This window comes from Pristiophorus japonicus, chromosome 20, assembly GCF_044704955.1.
Source record: "Pristiophorus japonicus isolate sPriJap1 chromosome 20, sPriJap1.hap1, whole genome shotgun sequence".
Taxonomy (NCBI): domain Eukaryota; kingdom Metazoa; phylum Chordata; class Chondrichthyes; family Pristiophoridae; genus Pristiophorus; species Pristiophorus japonicus.
The window spans coordinates 68,713,420-68,736,698 of record NC_091996.1 but is presented as its reverse complement, the minus strand read 5'-3'; the positions used below and the strand labels follow the sequence as shown (position 1 = coordinate 68,736,698).

The 23,279-nt window shown below is 47.4% G+C and overlaps 1 protein-coding gene across 3 annotated transcripts in view; it reads right to left on the bottom strand.

Annotated features, from left to right (window-relative positions):
• LOC139232556 (tubulin beta-4B chain-like) overlaps positions 1-23,279 on the bottom strand; it is a 106,064-nt gene that overhangs the window by 10,667 nt on the left and 72,118 nt on the right. The window lies entirely within an intron of this gene.

Here is a 23,279-nt window from a genome sequence, read left to right as displayed (position 1 = left end):
GCCAATCTGGCGTGCCTCAATGACCCTGAGATGCTGAATGCCCACAGCGCTTGGTCTGCCCTCCAGGTCTCCATAACCAGTGCCTGTGAAGAGACACTTGATTACACAACCAGAAAACACCAGGACTGGTTTGATGAAAATGATCAGGAGATCCAAGAACTAACAGATCGTAAGCGCAGAGCATTTCTGAGCATCAAGCAACAACCGAACTCGGGAGCTGCAAAGCAACATTACAGACTCAAGGCTGTGATCCAATAAAAAACCTGGAGCCTAAAGAGCAGGTGGTGGATGGAGAAAGCACAGGAGATACAACAACTCCTCAAATACGACAGCCACGATATGTGAGGATTCTTCATTGCAGTCAGGGCCACCTATGGTCCAAACTCCCAAGCCGCCACCCCACTTCTGGCCAAGAATGGGGAAACACTCCTCAAGGACACCGAGCAAGTCAGGGCCCGCTGGAAGGAGCACTTTGAAGATCTCCTCAATCGAGACGCTGACTTTGACTCGAGTGTTCTCAACTCTATCCCGCAGCATGCGACCCAACAGCACCTCATTGAAACCCCAACGAAACCCCAACGCTGCACGAGGTAGGCAAAGCCATAAAACAGCTCAAGAATAACAAGGCTAAGGGTGCAGATGGAATCCCTGCTGAGGCGCTAAAGTACGGCGGAGAGGCGCTAAAGTACGGCGGAGAGGCGCGGATGCATGACCTCAACTCTCTCATTTGGAGGGAGGAGAGCATGCAGGGAGATCTCAGAAATGCAGTGATCGTGACCACCTTTAAAAAGGGGGACAAGTCCGACTGCGGCAACTACAGGGGAATCTCCCTGCTATCAGCTACTAGGAAGGTTGTCGCTAGAGTTCTCCTCAATCGTTTTCTTCCTTTGGCAGAGGAGCTCCTCCCGGAATCACAGTGCGGATTTTGTCCCCTACGGGGCACAACGGACATGATCTTTGCAGCACGACTGCTGCAGGAAAAATGCAGGGAACAGTGCCAGCCCTTATACATGGCCTTTTTCGATCTTACCAAGGCCTTTGACACTGTCAACCGTGAGGGCTAATGGAGCGTCCTCCTCCATTTTGGATGCCCTCAAAAGTTTGTCAACATCCTTCGCCTGTTCCACGACGACATGCAAGCCGTGATCCTTACCAACGGTTCCATTACAGACCCAATCCACGTCCGGACCAGGGTCAAACAGGGCTGCGTCATCGCTCCAACCCTCTTCTCAATCTTCCTCGCTGCCATGCTCCACCTCAGTCAACAAGCTCCCCGCCGGAGTGGAACTAATCTACAGAACCAGTGGGAAGCTGTTTAATCGACACCGCTTCCAGGCCAAGTCCAAGATCACCTCAAGCTCTGTCGTTGAGCTGCAGTACGCGGATGATGCCTGCGTCTGCACACATTCTGAGGCTGAACTCCAGGATATAGTCGATGTATTCACCGAGACATATGAAAGCATGGGCCTTACGCTTAACATCCGTAAGACGAAAGGTCCTCCACCAGCCTGTCCTTGCCGCACAGCACTGCCCTCCAGTCATCAAGATTCACGGCACGGCCCTCGACAACGTGGACCACTTCGGATACCTCGGGAGCCTCTTGTCAACAAAGGCAGACATTGATGCAGATTCAATATCGCCTCCAGTGCGCCAGTGCATCTTTTGGCCGCCTGAGGAAAAGAGTTTTCTTAGACCAAGCCCTCAAATCTACCACCAAGCTCGGTCTACAGGGCTGCAGTAATACCAGCCCTCCTGTATGGATCAGAGGCATGGACGATGTTCAGAAGACACCTCAAGTCACTGGAGATATATCACCAACGATGTCTCCGCAAGTTCCTGCAAATCCCCTGGGAGGACAGGCGCACCAACATCAGTGTCCACGCCTAGGCGAACATCCCCAGCATTGAAGCACTGACCAGACTCGATCAGCTTCGCTGGGCAGGCCACATAGTTCACATGCCATACTCGAGGATCCTTAAGCAATTGCTCAACACGGAGCTCCTTCACGGCAAATGAGCCAAAGGTGGGCAGCGGAAACGTTACAAGGACACCCTCAAAGCCTCCCTGGTAAAGTGCGACATCACCACTGACACCCGGGAGTCCCTGACCGAAGACCGCCCTAGGTGGGGAAAGTGCATCTGAGAGTGCGTTGAGCTCTTTGAATCTCAAAGCCGCGAGTGTGAAGAGGTCAGGCGCAGGCAGCGGAAGGAGCGTACAGCAAATTAGTCCCAACCCCCCCTTCTCCCGACGAATGTCTGTCCCACCTGACAGGATCTGTGGCTCTCGCATTGGACTGTTCAGCTACCAAAGGACTCACTTTAGGAGTGGAAGCAAGTCTTCTCGATTCCGAGGGACTGTCTATGATGATGATGATGATAAATATATTCAGAGACTCAGCATCCACAGCCCTCTGGGGCAGAGAATTCCAAAGATTCACAACTCTGAGTGAAGAAATTCCTCCTCATCTCTGTTTTAAATGGCCTACCTCTTATCCCAAGACTGTGCCCCCTAGTTCTAGACACTCCAGTCAAAGGAATCAACCTCTCAGCATCTACCCTGTCAATCCCCTTCAGAATCTTGTATGTTTCAACGAGATCAACTCTCATTCTTCTAAACTCCAGAGAGTATAGGCCCATTCTAAACAATCGCATCATAAGACAGCCCTCTCATCCCAGGAATCAATCGAGTGAACCTCTGTTGCACCGCCTCCAAGGCAAGTACATCCTTCCTGAGATAAGGAGACCAAAACTGTGCACAGTACTCCAGGTGTGGTCTCATCAAGGCCCTGTACAATTGTAGCAAGGCTTCCTTAACTCTTATACTCCAACCCCATTGCCCTAAAGGACAACATGACATTTGCCTTCCTTGCTGCTTGCTTCCGCTGCCCACCTGCATTCTAGCTTTCTGCATTTCTTGCACAAGGACACCCAAATCGCTCTGAACTCCAATATTTAAAAGTTTCTCACCATTTAAAAAAGTCTATTTTTCTATTCTTCCTACTGAAGTGAATAACCTCACATTTCCCTACATTATACTCAATCTGCAACCTTACTGCCCACTCAACGGGCCCAAGTTTCCACAAGAAAAAAAACGGGCGCCCCTCCGAGCTGGGCGCCCGTTTCTCGCGCCTAAAACGGCGCCTAAAAAAAAAAATCGCGATTCTGGAGCGTTCTGCAGCTCCTTGTCTGCCTGGCACGGCGTGCAGGGGGGCGGAGCCTACACTCGCGACAATTTTGTAAGTGGGAGGGGGAGGGGGCGGGTACTATTTAAATTAGTTTTTTTCCTGCCGGCAACGCTGCACGTGCGCGTTGGAGTGTTCGCGCATGCTCAGTGTGAAAATAACATTGGCACTCGGCCATTTTTGTAGTTCTTTGTAGCTGTTTAGTTTTTTAAATTTTTTAATAAAAGTACATTGCCATCAGCACAGAGGCTTCTTGTAGCAGTGAGAAGGGTGCAGGAAGCCTCAGAAAGTTGAGGCAGCCGTTTCCCGACGACCTCCGCCTTTTGCCGTCGGGAAATGGCTCCTCAATTTCGAGGCTTCCTGCAGCCTTCTCTCTTTCCCGCCAGTGGTCTGGAACGGCTGCATTCCCTCCCCCCCCCCCCCCCCCCGTGTTCGGTCGGCTCTCTCCCTTCTCCCCCCTCCCCTCCGCGTTCGGTAGGCTCCCTCCCCCCCGCGTTCGGTCGGCTCCCTCCCTCCCCCCCGCGTTCGGTCGGCTCCCTCCCTGCCGCCCGCGTTCGGTCGGCTCCCTTCCCTCCCCCCCCCTCGTTCGGTCGGTTTTTTCAGTTCTACAAAAATCTTCACTTGCTCCATTCTACTTTAGTTTGGAGTACATTTTCACTGTGGAAACTTTCAAATCAGGCATCAGTAGCCGGACACGCCCCCTTTTGAAGAAAAAATTCTGTTCCAAAGTAGAACTGTTCTACCTGACTAGAACTGCAGAAAACAAAATGTGGAGAATTGCGATTTCTAAGATAGTCCGTTCTCCACCAGTTGCTCCTAAAAATCAGGCGCAAATCATGTGGAAACTTGGGCCCAATTAGTCTATCTATATCCCTTTGCAAATGCTGTGTGTTCTCTTCACAGCTTATTGTCCCGCCCAGCTCTATATTATCAGCAAACTTGGATAGATTATACTCGGTCCCTTCATCTAGGTCATTAATATAGATTGTAAATAGCTGAGGTCCCAGCACTGATCCTTGCAGCACCCCACTAGTTACAGCCTGCCAACCTGCAAATGACCTCTTTATTTCTACTCTCTGGTTTCTGTCCATTAACCAATCCTCTATTCATGCCAATACATTACCTCCAATCCCATGAGCCTTTATCTTCTGTAATAATCTTTTATGTGGCACCTTATCGAATGCCTTTTGGAAATCCAAATATACTACATCCACTGGTTCCCCTTTATCTACCCTGCTAGTTACATCCTCAAAAAACTCTAAATAATGTCAAACATGATTTCCCTTTCATAAAACCATGTTGACTCTGCCTGATCATGTTATGATTTTTGAAGTGCCCCGATATCACTTCCTTAACAATAGATTCCAGCATTTTCCCGACGACTGATGCCAGGCTAACTGGCCTGTAGTTCCCCATTTTCTCTCTCCCTTCATTCTTGAATAGCGGTGTTACATTTGCTACCTTCTAATCCACTGGGACCATTCTAGAATCTAGGGAATTTTGGAAAATCACAACCAATGCATCCACTATCTCTGCAGCCACCTCTTTTAGAACCCTAGGATGTAGGCTATCAGGTCCAGAGGATGTCAGTTTTTAGTCCCATTAGTTTCTCTAGTACTTTCTCTCTACTTATATGAATTACATTAAGTTCCTCATCCGACCCTTGGTTCCCCACTATTTTGGTATGCTTTTTGCATCTTCTACTGTGAAGACAGATACAAAATATTTGTTGAACATTTCTGCCATTTTCTTATTCCCCATAATAATTTCACCTACTTCAGCCTCTAAAGGACCAATGTTTACTTTTGCTACTCTCTTCCTTTTTACATACTTGTGGAAGTCTTACAATCTGTTTTTATATTTCTTGCTAGTTTTCTCTCAGTCTATTTTTTCCCCTTTATCAATTTTTTGGTCATCCTTTGCTGGTTTCTGAAACTTTCCCAATCCTCAGGCTAACTACTATTCTTCGTAACATTATAGGCTTCTTCTTTCAATCTAATGCTATCCTTAACTTCTTTAGTTAGCCACGGATGGATCACTTTTCCTGTGTAGTTTGTGCTTCTCAATGGAATGTATTTTTGTTGAGCATTATGAAATATTTCTTTAAATGCTAGCCACTGCTTATCTATTGCCATACTTTTAAATCTATTTTTCCGATCTACCATAGCCAACTCGCCCTTCATACCTATGTAATTGGCTTTATTTAAGTTTAAGATTCTAGTTTCGGACTTAGGCAATTCTATCGTATTATGATCATTCCGCCCCAGAGGACCCTTTACTACGAGATTGCTAATGAACCCTGTCTCATTGTGTTGTGTATGGAGAAAGAGTCAGACTGAACACTCTGGGCTCAAAGTAAAGTGTGACCTTAGTCTTTTATTGCAGGTATCCAGAGTGCCTCTCCAACCTGTGAAGCCTCCTTAAATACCTGTGCTCCCAAGCGATTATGGGGTCCCTTTGGACTCCAGGGGATGAGCCCTCTGGTGGCTGTACAGAGTAAATACAAGTCCACATATATAACACTACCCCCCCCCTACCCCCCAACAATACATGAGTCGATCTGGGACCCTTCTTGTCTCGGTGTGAAAGCTGGTGTTGTTTGTTGAGCCCTCGCTGGGCTGCTGTGCAGCTGGCCTTGCTGGGCTGCCTGGTGTGTTGGGCCCTGCAGGGCTGCTGTGGATGATGGGTTCTGCTTTGTGGTCAACCGTGGTGCTGGTTACCACTGGTGTGTATGTTGGGGGACCAAAAAAGGTAGGGTCCAAGGTGGGTTGCTCAGGATAGTCCGTGAATCTGAGTTTGATTTGGTCCAAGTGTTTCCGGTGAATTAGTCCATTTGATAGTTTGACCCAAAACACCCTGCTCCTCTCTGTGGCCACGACAGTGCCGGGAAGCCACTTGGGACCTTGTCCATAATTTAATACAAATACAGGATCATTGATTTCAATCTCGCGTGACACATTTGCGTAATCATGGTATGCACTTTGTTGAAGCCGCCTGCTCTCTAACTGTTCATGTAGATCAGAGTGAACGAACGAGAGCCTTGTCTTAAGTGCTCTTTTCATGAGCAGTCCAGCAGGTGGGATCCCAGTGAGTGAGTGGGGTCTCGTGCGGTAGCTAAGCAGGACTCGGGAGAGGAGAGTCTGTGGTGAGCCTTCAGTTACCCTCTTCAAGCCTTGTTTGATGGTTTGCACTGCTCTCTCTGCCTGACCATTGGACGCTGGTTTAAACGGGGCAGATGTGACATGTTTGATCCCGTTACAGGTCATGAATTCTTTGAACTCAGCACTGGTATAACATGGCCCATTGTCGCTCACCAGGACATCGGGTAATCCGTGAGTGGCAAACATGGCCCACAGGCTTTCAATAGTGGCAGCGGACGTGCTAGCCGACATTATCTCACATTCAATCCACTTGGAATTCGTGTCTACATCCATAAGGAACATTTTACCCAAGAACAGGTCTGTATAGTCGACGTGTACCCTAGACCACGGTTTGGAGGGCCAGGACCATAAACTTAGTGGCGCCTCCCTGGGTACATTGCTTAACTGCGAGCATGTATTACATCTGTGAACGCAGGACTCTAAGTCCACATCGATACCGGGCCTCCACATGTGGGATCTGGCTATCGCTTTCATCATTACGATGCCTGGGTGGGTACTGTGGAGGTCATTGATGAAGGTGGTGTCTCTGCCCTTCTTGGGGACCTCTGCTCGATTGCCCCACCGAAGGCTGTCTGCCTGTATAGATATTTCATCTTGGCGCCACTGGAACGGCTTTAACTCTTCCTGCATTTCCACTCGGACACTGAACCAGCTCCCGTGAAGCACACAGCTTTTGACTAGAGATAATAAGGGGTCCTGGCTTGTCCAGGTTTTGATCTGCCGGGCAGTGACGGGTGATTGCTTACTCTCAAAAATGATTCCATAGCCATGGCTAGCTCTGCGGGCTGCACCATTTACAACCCCGTGGTGGGCAATGGCAGCCTACTGAGAGCATCGGCGCAGTTTTCTGTACCTGGCCTGTGGCAGATGGCGTAGTTGTATGTGGACAACATGAGCGCCCATCTCTGGATGCGGGTCGATGCGTTGGTATTTTTCCCTTTACTCTCGGAAAACAGGGATATAAGTGGGTTATGGTCAGTTTCCAATTTGAATTTTAGCCCAAACAGGTATTGATGCATTTTCTTTACCCCATGGACACACGCTAACGCTTCTTTTTCAATCATGCTGTAGGCTCTCTCAGCCTTAAACAGACTCCTGGATGTATAAGCAACCAGTTGCAGTTTCCAGAAATCACAGTTGCAATACACACCCGATGCCATATGATGACACATCACATGCTATTACCAAACGCTTACAGGGATCATACAACACAAGCAATTTGTTTGAGCATAACAATTTTCTCACTTTTAAAAAGGCATTTTCTTGGCTTTTGCCCCAAACCCATTCGTTCTCTTGTCGTAATAAGACATGTAGTGGTTCTAGCAGTGTGCCGAGACCCGGTAAGAAGTTACCAAAGTAGTTCAGGAGTCCCAGAAACGACCGCAGCTCCGTCACGTTCTGTGGCCTCGATTGCCTCTGTCTTCGTGTTGGTGGCCTGATGCCGTCCACCGCAATCCTCCTTCCCAGGAACTCCACTTCGGGCGCCAGGAAAACGCACTTCGAGCGTTTTAACCTGAGCCCCACGCGGTTGAGTCGACTGAGAACCTCCTCCAGGTTCTGCAGGTGCTCGACTGTGTTCCGACCTGTGACCAAGATGTCGTCCTGGAAGACCACGGTGTGTGGAACTGACTTCAGTAAACTTTCCATGTTTCCCTGGAATATCGCCGCCGCTGATCAGATTCCAAACGGGCATCTGTTATCAACAAAAAGATCCTTGTGCATGTTAATGCAGGCGAGAGCCTTCGATGATTCCTCCAGTTCCTGCGTCATGTAGGCTGAAGTCAGATCCAGCTTCGTGAACGTCTTTCCTCCCACCAGCGTTGCAAAGAGGTCGTCGGCCTTTGGTAGTGGGTATTGGTCCTGCAGGGAGAAACGATTGAGTTACTTTGTAATCGCCATAGATTCTGACGGTGCTGTCTCCCTTGAGGACTGGGACAATAGGACTGGCCCACTCGCTGAACTCGATCGGTGAAATGATGCCCTCTCTTTGCAGCCGGTCTAGCTCGATCGCTACCCTTTCTCTCATCATGTAAGGTGCTGCTCTCGCCTTGTGATGGATGGGTTGCCCCCCCGGAAATAGGTGGATCTGCACTTTTGCTCCTTGGAATTTCCCGATGCCTGGTTCGAACAGCGAAGGAAATTTGTTTAAGACCTGGGCACACAAAGTGTCGTCAGCGGGCAATAGCGCTCAGACGTCGTACCAGTTCCAGCGTATCTTTCCCAGTCAGCTTCTGCCGAGCAGCGTGGGACCATCGCCCGGTACCAACCAGAGTGGTAGCTTGTGCACCGCTCCATCATAGGAGACCTTTATGGTAGCACTGCTGATTACAGGAATCAGTCTTTCGTGTAAGTTCTTAGTATCATGCGAACTGGAGTTAAGACTGGCATCGAGGCCTAGTTGCAGCACAACCTTTCGAAAGTCTTTTTGCCCATGATGGACTGGCTCGCGCCCATGTCCAGCTCCATTGACACCGGGAGTCCATTTAGTTCAACATTCAGCATTATCGGAGGACAATTCGTGGTGAATGTGTGCACCCCATGTACCTCTGCCTCCTCTATCTGAGGCTCTGGTTCGTCGTGGTCCTCCGTGGATCTGTGCTCCTCTGCAACATGGTGCAGGTTTATCAGGCTTAGCAGCTCGCCTGCACACTCGTTGGAGGTGTCCCATTGTTCCACAGCCCTTGCAAACGTACTCTTTGAATCGGCATGAATGGAAATGATGATCACCCCCGAAGCGCCAACAAGGTGTTAATGGCCTTGCAGTCATCACTCTTGATGGTGGACTCTGAATCATCTGCGAACTTGCAGCTGCAGGTATGCCTGACCTGCCCTGTACGTTATGATTCGAAAACAACATCACTTTGTTCACAGTACTTGTAGCAGCACTTGTGTGCTGAGAGATTTGCTTCGTATTGTCGCTGGTGGCAATGAACACCTGGACTATCGCTATGGCCTTACTCAAGGTTGGGGTCTCTACAGTCAAAAGTTTGCGAAGTATGGTTTCGTGGCCAATGCCAAGTACGAAAAAGTCTCTGAGCATGTGCTCCAAATGTCCTTCAAATTCGCAATGTCCTGCAAGGCGTCTTAGCTCGGCGACATAACTCGCCACTTCCTGGCCTTCGGATCTTTTGTAGGTGTAGAACCGGTGCCTCGCCATCAGAACGCTTTCACAAATCGTCATACGGTTTCTCCGTAGGTTTCGCTGGAGTGAGCAGATTCTTCATGAGGCCATACGTTGGTGCCCCACAGACGATGAGGGGCTCGTTGGCCACAAAGCATTGGTCGAGTCGCTCCACAAAGGTTTCCCAATCATCTCCCTCCGAAAATTTCTCCAGGATGCCCATTGTTCGCTGCATCTTTGGGTTCTCTATCTGTATCTCATCGCCAGTTGTTGTGTATGGAGAGTCAGACTGAACACTGTGAGCTCAAAGTAACATGTGACCTTAGTCTTTTATTGCAGGTCTCCAGAGTGCCTCTCCAACCTGTGAAGCCTCCTTAAATACCTGTGCTCCCAAGGGATTATGGGATCCCTTGGGACTCCAGGGGATGAGCCCTCTGGTGGCTGTACAGAGTAAATACAAGTTCACATATATAACACATTGCACAATACAAGATCTAAACTAGCCTGTTCCCTGGTTGGTTCCATGACGTATTGTTCCCGAATGCATTCCATGAACTCGTCCTCCAGACTACCTTTGGTAATTTGATTTGTCCAGTCTATATGATGATTAACGTTCCCCACAATTATTGCATTACCATTGTTAAAAGCTCCTACTATTTCTTGGATTAATATTCTGTCCAATGGTATAGCTACTGTTAGGGGGGGGGCTATATATTACCCCCACCAGTGTTGTCTTCCCCTAGTTATTCCTTATCTCCACCGATACTGATTCTACTTCCTGATCTTCCGAGCCAAGATCCTTTCTTGCTACTGTCCGTATGACATCCTTTATCAGGGCTACCCCATCTCCCATTTAACATTCTGCCTGTCTTTTCAAAACATCAAGTACCCTGGAACATTTATTATCTAACCTTGGTCACCTTGCAACCACGTCTCTGTAATGGCTATTAGATCGAACCCGTTTATCTCTATTTGTGCCACTAGTTCGTCTATCTTGTTACGAATGCTCCGTGCATTCAGATAAAGAGCCTTTAAATTTTATTTAAACTAGTATTCCCCACTTTGACTTTATTCTCTGCTCTACTGCTACCATTAAACCCTGTCCCGTCCTGGCACACTGCTTATTTTTACCCAAATTGCTACACCTATTGCATTGACCTTTCTCTTTAGATGCCTAAATTTTCCCTCACCTAACCCCCTGTGGAAATGTATTTTTATCTCAGTTGTATCACACTGTATTTTTGTGCCCTTTTGATATAAAACAAAATGGAGTCCTGGTCCTTCCAGAAATTTCTGCAACAGACAGTCGGTTTGCATAAACAGCTAAACCTGGCTTGAAACGGCTGATAACTAATCAATGGCCACCAGACAGCTAGGAGACAAGTCCTGCTGAGACAAGTACCCCCCATGGTGCTCTCCTATTGTCCATACAACAACAGTTCCACTCCGCCCCACCCTTTTCGAGATACTCAAACCACCAGTCATTATTTCTTGTACAGACCTCATCCATTTCATGCAAAAAGATAACGGACCAGGAAACTGGAAAATCCTGACACAATGCAATGCCGGTAATAGCTCATTACCACACTCTCATCGAGCAATGGCTGACTGGCCAACTAATAACCCTGACAAAAGGAAATATTTGGAAAACATGTCAGGACAAGGATGTAGTAATTAACTCTTTATCTGTATTCACTGACTGAAAGACAGAGCCAATACACAGGAAGAGGCCATAACTTGGGTTTTTACTGTATAAATATCTCGTGAAATTGTACCATTTGGGAGGTCTCCACTTAGCCTTTGACTAGGTGAGACTTTTCCCTTGCTGCAAGTAAAATTAAAGAAACTTCTGCCAGAGCTGAAGGTGTCTGAGTCGTATGTTGTGAGTCGAGATTTCGACAGTTACTTCTTGGAGGTTCCACCGAGATCGAGTACCCACTACCCTGTGAGTAAAACGGATATGGGCATAGTGCCTCTTCAGTGAAAGGCTTCACTGGCCAGAATAAGGTGAGCCTTTAGCTCACAAGAGGTTTCTTCACTGTTGAATCGCATATGTAATCTGTTGTCCACAGGAGAGGTACTGCGATCTACGACACTCGACATTTGAAAGCTAAAGTTATTTTGTGATCATTTCTTTCTCAGCTTGCAGGCAGAAGAGATCTGGTCCTGGAAATATTTTGAAACAGCCCGGGGAGATTTTCAGTAGGAGAAGGGAAAAAGAGCGCTATTCGATCGACGGTTCTTATGTGATAAGATTAGGAAAACGGTTCTTATGTGATAAGAGTTAAGGTGATAAGTTTTAGTAGGATAAGTTAAGGACTCGGTCTGTAGTGGCGTACAACGCAGGCTGAGAATTGATTATTTGTTTAGATAGAGTTTAAGGTTATGATTTGTCTACTCGCATGAATATTGTTTGTCCTAGTTGTCCTTGTTATTGTGTTCAATACCTTTGTGCGACATTGCAATTAGAGAAACAGGATGAGTCACTAGGGAAAATTGTGATTCGGGAAAACAAGGATTGATTGATCAACTATGGTTGGTTCGTGCCAACATCTCTCACACACCCAGACTGAGCCCGAAATAAGAGCCTTTTCAGGTCACGTAACGGCCAGGAGAAGTGGGCGTAGAGAACTCAGTTGGCTGAAAGGATTGGGAGATCAGAAACTGTGGAAAATCTTAATCTTTCAAAATGGGTGCCGGAGCAAGTAAAACACCACTAAAGGGCACCACCAGCCTATTTTATGCTCCAGAATTGTGGTCAGTCTTCAATTGACCACCTAAGAAAATGGGTAAAGTGGACTAAGGGTGAAAACAGGCCATTTCCACCCGATGGTTCATTTAATTTAGAGAGAACATGTCTGGAGGAGTACCTTATAGACGAAGACCCAGGTAGAAGAGGTAAAAAGAAAGTAAATTGGTCGGCGTTTGGAGATTGGAAAAGGGAAGCTGAGGAACGACACGAAAAGAACCTAAGAGTTAGCAAGCAGTGTACTAGAGGGAGAAAGCAGGTGGATGAACGAGTAGAGCAGGTGAATCGCCTTAGACATTGTAAACATCCATCTGTCATGGTTGCTAAAGAGACAAAGGCACACTCACCTAGTTCCCCTAAGGGTTGGGAAAAAGATGAGGATGAGGACTGGGACGAGGATTGGGCTCCCTACAGCCATCGACCACCGCCATATGTTCCACCACCCCCCCCCCGGCGGGCGCTCCAGGCCAATTAGGAGGAGACGATCCTCGGGCCGGAGCACAGGGAAATGGGGTAATATCCGCTCCCAACAATGCAGGTGCAGCTGCAGGAGAAGTAGATCCGTCACAAGGAAATCAATACCGTGACGGCCCTGCAGGCAGCACGCGAAGTCTTACTCGTGGACAAGGGCCCAGTGCCCTGGAGTCATCATCATCCACATTCCCAGTAAGATTTTTCCCCAGTCCACTCCCTGACGGGGCTCCGATTCCTATTTATCGACCATGGTCACCAAGTGAGTTAAGAATAATTGTGGAAGGATTGGCAGACCCTAAAACCAGAATCGAAAAGGCCATAGACCAGTTAAAAGTGATCATCTTGTGCCATGAACCCAGTATATTAGATGGTCAAATCTTACTGAAAGCATGGTTAAAGGACACTAAATTTGCCAAACTCGAGACAAAATTCACAAATTTTAAAACCCATCGAGAGGCTCCCAATGCAGATCCCAGCACGAAGCCAGGAGAGGGGTTCTGGGAAAGATGTTGAGAAGCCTTACATCAGGTGTTCCCAAGGAAAACGAATTGGTCCAAAATTATGGAAACTACACAAAGAAAGGAGGAGGATGTTGAGGATTATGTAGAAAGAGTGCGAGAGATCATGAACCAATGTTCAGGCATGAAAATAGAGGAGGTAGAATCTCCCATGATCAGCGCCGTGGTAAACGGGCTACGACCCGATCTCAGAGATCCCTTTAAACTAATTTGTCTTGGATGGCGACAGGAATCGCTATCCAAGGTTGTATCTATGTTAAAGGACATACAAGAGCGAAATAGAGAATCTAAATGCAAGGTCACCGTGTTTGTGGAACAAGCAGCTCCAATAACACCCGCCTCAGTGACACCGTCCTACTGCCCCCCCCACCCCCCAGGGTAGAGGAAGAGGACGAGGCAGAGGAGGAAATTTCAGGGGAAAAGGGAGAGGAGGTGCAGGGCGGGAACAATATGACATCTGTTATATTTGTGGCCAATCTGGACACTGGGCTAGAAATTGCCCATCAAACCAGCCACAACCAAATTATGATTGGACTCAACAGGCAATTAATAGACCACCCCCTCCCCCTCTAGAACCCAACTCGTATGCGACCCAAGTCCAGGTACATGCTAGACCTCAGACTAATTTCTCTGTTCAAAATCCATTTGGACCACCGAATAAATTGCCCGTATAATGATCAATGACACCCAATCTCAGACCCAAGTGCTGCGAACAAACAGCTACCCGTCGTTTCGTTAAATGCCATAGGAGAACCTGAACTAAAAATACGAATACAAGGAAAGGATATCCCATTCCTGGTGGATACTGGTGCCACCTATTCGGTCTTTCATGGGAAGATACGAAGGGAATTCCCACTTCCACTAACCAAACCTCAGTGATTGGACTATCTGGACACGCACAGCAAATGTTTTTCTCAGACCCTATCAATGTACAATTAGAAGATTACGAAGATAGTCATTCATTCCTACTGTCTAAGGAGGTTCCAGTAAATCTGTGTGGACGTGACCTATTGTGTAAAATGAGTGCCACGATCCTCTGTTCCCCAGCTGGTATGGAAGTTCGAGTCCCCATAGATAAATGTGGGGCATATCCACTACTTCAACCCACAACACCCATATTGTATGCCTGGAAAAGTTTGGACCCTACACGTAGCAAAACCCTATCCTATTTGGTTGGTTCATATTGGTGTGTGACAAGGTTAATCACAAACTACCTCAAATCTCAAACCTTGGGAAATTGGCACGAAACATTACACTGCACAGTGTATTGTGACAACACTGATCAGACGCTACAGCACAAATTTTTTATCAACCATCCCTGCACCAGAAACATCAATTGATGATTGAACAAATTTTTATCGGACCTGAAGGGGTTGAATTATCCTCCCATAGTCAGAGCTTGTTTAGGGTTAAAGGGAGTGTTCCACATTGCACCCTTGCGGTTGCAGGCACACATAAACCTCAGGATTTAGGACAAATGGTTAAGAGAATGCAAGGATCCCCAGTACAAGAGGAATGGCACACACTTAATGGAACTTTGGGGCAACATGAAAGGGAGGGGGGCTATTCTGTCAAATTGAATGGGAAAATATATTTTGATGCTATCTTAGAAGAAAAGATGCTTTCGGTCACTAGTTTCCCATTGCAACAAGGCACAGCAGAACTTCTTGCTAAGGTCCCAGAGCAACTATGGTCGACACACGCTAATGAAGTAGGAAAGATGCTCACCGCACAACCATATAAGGTAGCGATCAATTCAACTGCCCCACTCCCTAAGAAGCCCCAATACATCTTGTCTCCAGCCGCAGAACGAGGTATCGAGCCAGTCATTACGTCTCTGCTGGCACAGGGAATAATAGTTCCAACTAGAAGTCCGTGTAACACACCGATCTTTCCGGTTCAGAAACCCAATAGTGACAAATGGAGATTTGTCCAAGACCTACGAGCCGTGAATCATTCTGTATTCCCAACTTATCCAGTGGTACCCAACCCGGCGATTATACTTACCAGTATTCCGGCAAACTCAACGTATTATACGGTGATTGATCTGTGTTCAGCATTTTACTCAATACCCATTCACCCCGAGTCTCAATTCCTGTTTGCCTTCACGTATAAAGGACGCCAATATACGTGGACAAGACTCCCGCAGGGATTTACCGAAAGCCCTACTATATTCTCACAATGCTTAAAGAAGGATCTGGAAGATGTAATTTTACCAGCAGGTTCTACACTTGTGCAGTATGTTGATGACTTATTGCTCGCCTCACCTTCCAAATTGGCCTGCGAAACGGACTGTCTTGTGTTATTAAAAGCCCTGGCCTCAAAAGGACACAAAGTGTCAAAGGCAAAGTTACAATTTGTCTCAGAAAAGGTTCGGTACCTAGGACACGAATTGGTCAGAGATACGAGGCAATTGACACAAGACCAAGTAAAAGCAATCTGCGCCGCTCCACTACCAATAACTAAGAGAGAAATGAAACACTTCCTCGGCATGTCAGCATATTGCAGGCAATGGATTATGAGTTATTCCGAGATCGTTAAGACATGTCCATACCCTCACTACCAGAAAAGTCGATTTAGGATGAAGTGTCCCGGAATGCTTTCCAGAGTCTTAAACAGTCCCTCACTTCAGTACCAGCCTTGGGATTACCAGATTACACTAAGCCATTCAACTTATTTGTTCATCACAAGTCAGGTTTTGCGCAATCTGTTTTGACTCAGTTGCATGGGGACAGGCAGCGGCCGGTAGCGTATTTCAGTGCCCAACTAGACCCAGTGGCACGCGGACGACCAGGATGTCTTCCTTCGCTGGCAGCAGCTTATTACGCTATACAACAGGCTCAGACAATAACCCTAAATCATCAAACCATTCTATAAATCTGTCGAGATTTTACTTACTAAATGTGCCACCCAACACCTAACTTCCGCAAGAACCACTAAATATGAAGTTGAACTGTTATCAAATCTGAACCTGATCATCAAAAGATGTACTGCCTTAAATCCAGGCACTCTACTCCCCACGGAAGAAGACGGTGAACCCCATTCATGTGAAATGGTAACCGAATTAGTGACTAAACCACGTATCAATTTAACACATGCACCAATGTGTAACCCTGATTTGGTGTACTATGTTGACGGATCAGCCTTACGAAGTGATAGGGGCAACCTAGAGCGGCTTATGCAATTGTGACCCAGTTTAATGTTGTCGAAACAGCCTCTCTTCCAGACTCCTTTTCAGCCCAACAAGCCGAATTGTTTGCGTTAACTCGAGCCTGTATTCTGGCTGAAGGACGAACAGTTAATATCTACACCGACTCCAGGTATGCTTTTGGGGCATCACATGACTATGGACAAATTTGGAAGATTCGTGGATACCTGACTTTTTCAGGAACCACTATCAAAAATGCAGAACAAGTGGAAAATCTCCTGCAAGCCATTCAATGCCCCTTGAAACTTGCCAATAGCAAATGCCAAGCACATATAGGCCAGTCGAATGAGGTGGCACTTGGGAACACCAGAGCTGATAATGCAGCTAAGTCAGCAGCTCTGTCAAAAGGGGGGGATGCAGGTGTCATTGTTCCCACTAAGGAAAAATAATTGCTCAGACCCACCACCCACTATTAATGATGTGCTGGCCTTTCAGACACAGGCCAGTACGGAGGAGGTGTTGACCTGGACAAAGGATCAATGTTATAAAAATCCAGAAGGAATATGGGTTCACCATGACGGCCGCGTGGTGGCGCCCAAATCCTTACTTCCATGGATTGCCCGATGTGTTCATACATTCACACATGCGGGCAAAGGGGGGGTGGCAGATTATATTTTGGCAACTTGGTATGCACCGGGTATTTCGGCAATTGCAAAACAAATCTGTGAACATTGTGTTACCTGTCAGACAATGAATCCGGGTAAGATGGAAAGAGTAGAATCTGCCTCCCACCCAAATCCAATGGGGCCTTTTGTACATTTACAAATGGATTTTATTGAATTACCTATGTGTATGGGATTCAAGTATGTATTAGTTATTGTAGATGTGTTCTCTAGATGGATTGAAGCCTTTCCATGTAAAAAGGTCGATGCCACTCCTGTTGCTAAATGTTTGTTAAAGGAAATCGTACTGCGCTTCGGAATCCCTGATAAGCTTTCTAGTGATAACGGGTCACATTTCACGGGAACTGTTATAAGAGAAATGTGCAAAGCTTTGCAGATTAACCAACGTTTTCATTGCAGTTATCATCCACAATCAGCTGGACTTGTTGAAAGATATAATGAAATGCTTAAAAATAAGCTGGCAAAATTGTGTAATGACACTGGACTGAAATGGATAGAACTGCTGCCCTTAAACTTGATGGTAATGCGATCTGCAACCAACAGAACAACAGGCCTGTCACCGCATGAGATAGTTATGGGACGTCCCCAACGACTACCTTTTACAGCACCATTTACTGCAAAACAAATGGACATCCACAAAATGGAGGAAAATATGTTGAATTATTGTATTGCACTAACCAAATGTATTTCCAGCTTTCATTCACAGGTAAAAGAAGCTCAAGTCAAGCCAGCGGAAGGGAAGTGTCATAACCTGGAGCCCGGGGAATTCGTTTACATCAAAATCTTTAGAAGAAAAAGCAGTCTACAGCCAGGATTTGAAGGACCATACCAGGTCTTGCTGGCGACTAATACTGCAATCAAGGTAAAGGAAAGACCAACATGGATCCATGTGTCCCATTGCAAAAGGGCACCCGACCAGGAGGAAGGAAAGAAGGAACCAGAGGAACAGAAAAAGGAAGACTGAATAAGGAACTGTACGGACTATGGGGACTGATGGTGCTGGGCTTGACAGGGTTTTGCTTTGAATTATTGATTTTACCAGGGGTGCAGACACGCAAACGAAGGGAACTGCAGGTAAACGTATTTATGGCGCTGAGTCATAAGTATTCTCAAGAAAGAAACTTGTCTAGTTGTTCCCATGTACCTGTCCACTCCGAAGGGGGTATTCCCCTAAAATCCGTCCCCTTTAACGAATCAGAAATGGTAGAATGGTTGATAGTGCAAAATAGGACAAACCTAACCAACGTGTCAGAAACGAAGGATCTAACAGAATGGAGGTCAGCAGGGTATAAACTTACAGCCTTCCAGGGATGGTACCAGCCCAATTATAATAATAACCGTCAGCCACCCTTCCTAAGTATTACTCCCGGAATAGGAAATCCTGAAGGTATAATATGCCTAGTGAGTAATGAGACTAAAGGACCAGAAATGGGACGCAGCAAGTGTTCCCAAATGACTAAATGGCAAGCCACACTGATGGGAGAAAGATAGCAACCATTAGTTGGACAATGGTCCATAACAAAGCCTCAGGTGAGACCACTTGAGTATGGATGGCACGAAAGGTCCAGGAGCTGACGTCCTATAATTGCATATACTTTATTTGTGGCCATAAAGCCTATCCATGGTTACCAGCCAAATGGACAGGGTCCTGTTACTTAGGATATGTGGTACCCTTTATCAGATCAACAAAGACTCTAAGGGATGCCTATGGAAGTCATAGAGTTAAACGGGATTTGACATGGCTAAATGGAATATTCAAGGTAATGATGCCACCCTATGGAATAGCATCAAACGAATGGCAGTTACGGGAACTGGCTAATTTAGTCGAATCAGTAGCCAACGCAACTTCCCAAGCCTTCGAAGAGGTGAATGATGAAATGGTAGCCATTCGAACAGTGGTTCTCCAAAATTGTATGGCCTTAGATTATCTCCTAGCCAAAGAAGGAGGGACATGCGCATTAATAGGTGGAGAATGCTGTACATATATCCCGGATAAGTCAGAAGAAATCGGCAGTCTAGCTGAATACATTAGGAACAAGGTATTAGACTATAGAGTATAAACAGACAGTTGGCCAGGACGGTACCACCTTGTCGGATTGGGCATCGGGATGGTTGGGATCCCTAGTATAGGGTTTGATCATATTCTTGCTGATAGTCTTCGCCCTATATCTTTTATTTGTCTTGGTTAAGTGTTGCTGTGCCAGTGTGGGAAAAACCATGTTACCTACTGAGACTGTGATGTTATGTATTGATGTGTGTATCGTCCTAGTACCTTAAATGTAATGTAAGCACAATGCTACACCACAGAGGGCACTGTGGTGGGAAACCTGGAAGTACCTGTAACAGGCACTATAAAAGGCTGACCACCACACCTGAGAGGCACTCTGGAGCTGAACAATAAAGGACGAAGATCACAGCAGTTAGATTTACACCAGACCATGTGGAGTCAGTGAGTTGTGTGCTACATACACCACATTGGCGACAAGGAAGCGGACGAACTCCACGGAACCATGGCTACTCTGGGCTCGCTAAAGGATTTTACCGTCGGCAATGATTGGGAGGCCTTCACGGAAAGGCTAGAGTACTACTTCACAGCAAACGACCTGACAGAGGACACGGACGCAATGAGAGATAAGCGTAAGGCGATATTGCTCTCCAGTTGTGGAGATGAGGTTTACTGTCTGGTCAGGGATTTGCTGGCACCCGGGAGCACCAAGGACAAGTCATACGAGGAGCTGACTGAACTCATTCGTGACCAGTTGAAACCGAAGGAGAGCATCCTCACGGCCAGATACAAATTTTACCATCACTGCAGATCTGAGGGCCAGGATGTCACCAAATATGCTGCGGACCTCAGGAGACTCGCGGCGCCGTGTGATTTTGGCGCACACCTTGACGAGGCGTTACGGGACGTTTTCGTTATGGGGATTGGCCACGAGGGCCTCCTTCACAAGCTGTTAGCCAGAGAACCCACAGCCACTCTGACAAAGGCCATCACCATCAGCCGGGCACACATGTCTTCGACTTGCAGCACCAAGCAAATAATCCACACAGTCTCGAACCCGGCAGGCACTGTCCACAGGATAGCACCCACCATGGACAAAACTGCAGAACGTGGCTCTGCCCGGGGCAGAGAACACGAACCTCGGGGTCCTGGAACTCAGAGTCCGCTGAGGGGGGCCAATCAAGCAGCATCATGCTGGCGTTGTGGAGGAAGCTATGGGGCTCACCAGTGCAGGTTTGCGGAGTAAACGTACAATACCTACCACATTAAAGGCCACCTTCAGCGTATGTGTAAAAGAAATCGGACTCACCATGTAGCTGAGGAGATGGGGGATGATCCACTGTTCAGCGAGGAGCAGGCAGAAGATGATGAGGTGTTGGGACTGTACATGTGTACCGATGATTCGCCCCCAGTGATAAGGGAAGTAAAAATCAACAGAGTACCAGAGTATGGAAGTGGACACGGGCTCGGGTGCATCGTTGATGAGTCGGAGAACTTTTGATAAAATGTGGATTAACCCAGCTGCACGACCCAAGCTGGTCCCGGTCACGGCGAAGCTGCGTACCTACACCAGGGAACTAATACCTGTTCTTGGCAGAGCGATGGTGCAGGTATCCCACGGGGACGAGACGCACCGTTTACCTTTGTGGGTCATTGCAGGCGATGGGCCAACACTCCTCGGCTGGAGGTGGATGGGGACGGTCCGTGGGAGCTGAGAAGACTTCACCACTCCACAGGCTGCCGTGCCCCGGGTCCCCAGAGAGCAGCGCCGACCGAGCTGGAGCTGCAGCCTCAATCCACCCACAGGCAAGTCCCAGCCCTGGACCTCACACAGAGATCCTGCGGCCTCAGCCCCCACAGGCAAGCAGAGCAAGCCCCAGGCCCGGACCTCACACAGAGATCCTGCAGCCTCAGCCCCCACATGCAAGCAACACAACCTCCGGAACTCCCTGCTGTGGCTGCAGAGAACAGTATCTATCCCCCTGACTATACTGTCCCCTACCACTACTACATTCCTTCTTTCTCCCCCCACTTAATTGGCCCCATGTACCACGGTGCCATGGTCAGTTTGCCCATCCCCCCTGCAATCCTTTTCCTCATCCATTCAGGGAGCAAGTACCTTGTACCTGCTGGACAGGGTCAAGGGCTGATGCTCCTCCATCACTGCATATTGGGTCCCCATACCTTCCTGACTCGCAGTGACACCCTCCTGTCCCTGACCACTGATCAACTCTAAAGTACTATTGAATCTTAAGGGTGTGACTGCTTCCTGGAGCAAAGTGTCCAAGTAACACTCTCCCTCCCTGATGCATCATAATGTCTGCAGCTCATTCCCCAGCTCAACAATTTTGAGACCAAGTTCCTCGAATTGCAGACACTACAGAAGTGATTGCTCGGGATCGTGATGCTTTTCGCCAACTCCCACATGCTGCAGTTACAACACAACACTTGCCCTGCCATCTCCAGCCTTGTTTTATTTATTAATTAGTTAAATCTTTGATTAAAATTTATATTTTAGTTGTTTAATTATTTTATGTTACAAGTTATTAATTTAATAAGTACTAGCAAGTTACAGTTTCTCAGTTCTTATTTTAACCCATCCCCAAACTTAGAAAGCAAAGAAAAGCTGTCAAGAGTCTGATGCTTGGTGAAAATATGTACACATGTATTGAAAATAGCACAAAAGGAACCAAGGAGAGCACATTAAACTCAAGATACTCTTCATTATCAATTTGCCAATTGTTTGACATTTGGGCTCCGAAATTGCCCTTCGGCCCGATATGGGGCAGTAACCTTCCAGGGCTGGCACTTCTGGCACTAACTGGAGTCCAGCGCCGCGCGGAGAAGGCACGCGCTACAACACCCTCCCCTTCAATTGAAGGGGAGGGCCGCTGCGCACTCTGCAGCCCCTTTGGTGGCCGCCATTGGGCTACCAGGGAGACGATCAACCGGGGCAGCAGCCCAGCACCCAAAACGGAGTGCCGGGCTGCACGATGCGAGGGCTGCCATTGTCAGGCCGCCGCAAGAATCATCCGACAAATAAAGATGGCGGCACGGGGCGCTAACGGCCCCCCCCCCTTGAAGGGGTGCCCCAGCGGTGGATGTCCGCCAGTCAGTCATTGCTGGTTGTGCACCGGCCCGGGACACTAATCGCGATTCTGCCGGGACAGCGCCCCCCAAACCTCCGGGGAAATTTCCTGGTGGGTACCCCACTCCCCCGGACGAAAACGCCATTGCGCTCCATTAGCGACCCCCAGAGACGATAACGGGGCTATAAAAAGGGACAATTTTGCCCCCTTGGTTTTCCTCAAGTCTCGGTTGCAATGAAACCAAATACTTGTCTTGACTGAAGAGGCCCTCTGTCCCATCAGGCTAATGCTCTGAGCGCATTACCTTTCGACGGACATTCTGGTCACTCACTTGCAACCACTATGGTCTGGCACTAAACTAACTGGAGAAGCAAGGTTTAGCAGTTTGTAACTTTGCTGACGAAAGGTCATCGATCTGAAACGTTAACTCTCTTTCTCTCTCCACAGATATTGCCTGACCTGCTGAGTGTTTCCAGCACTTTGTGGTGTTTATTTTATGACTTTGCTGAAAGAGCTGTTCAGAGCTGCACAGTTTCTGCATCTTTCTCACAATATTCATCACCCAACAGCCAAACAACGTAACAAGCATTTCAATAATATTTCCTTCAGCAAGGAATTCCCCTCTAGGTTGATGTTAAGGCCTAGATTTTCTGCTCAATATTATTCTAATGGTGTTAAAAGAACTCTAACAGAAAATCAAGGGTGTAACACTCTATAAGAGAGATACCAACCAGTGCCATGTAACAATTTACATAAAGTGTCAGCTTCTCTCACCCGAGTCAGAAGGCAATGGGTTCAAGCCCCATTCCAGAGGCTTCAGCACATAATCTAGGCTGTACTGAGAGAATGCTGCATTGTTGGAGCTACCAGCTTTCAAATGAGATGTTAAATCAAAGCCCTGTCTGCCTGTTCAGGTGGATATAAAAGATCCCATGACAGTATTTGAAGTGCAGGAGTTCTCCCCGATGTCTTGGCCAACATTTAGTAATGTTGGTTGAGAGATAAAAGCAGGTTAACTGTCATTATCCCATTGCTGTTTACGAGACCTTGCTGAGCATAAATTGGCTGCTGCATTGCCTGCCCAACAATGACTACACTTCAGAAATACTCAGGATTTGAGTACAGGAGCAAGGATGTCTTGCTACAGTTA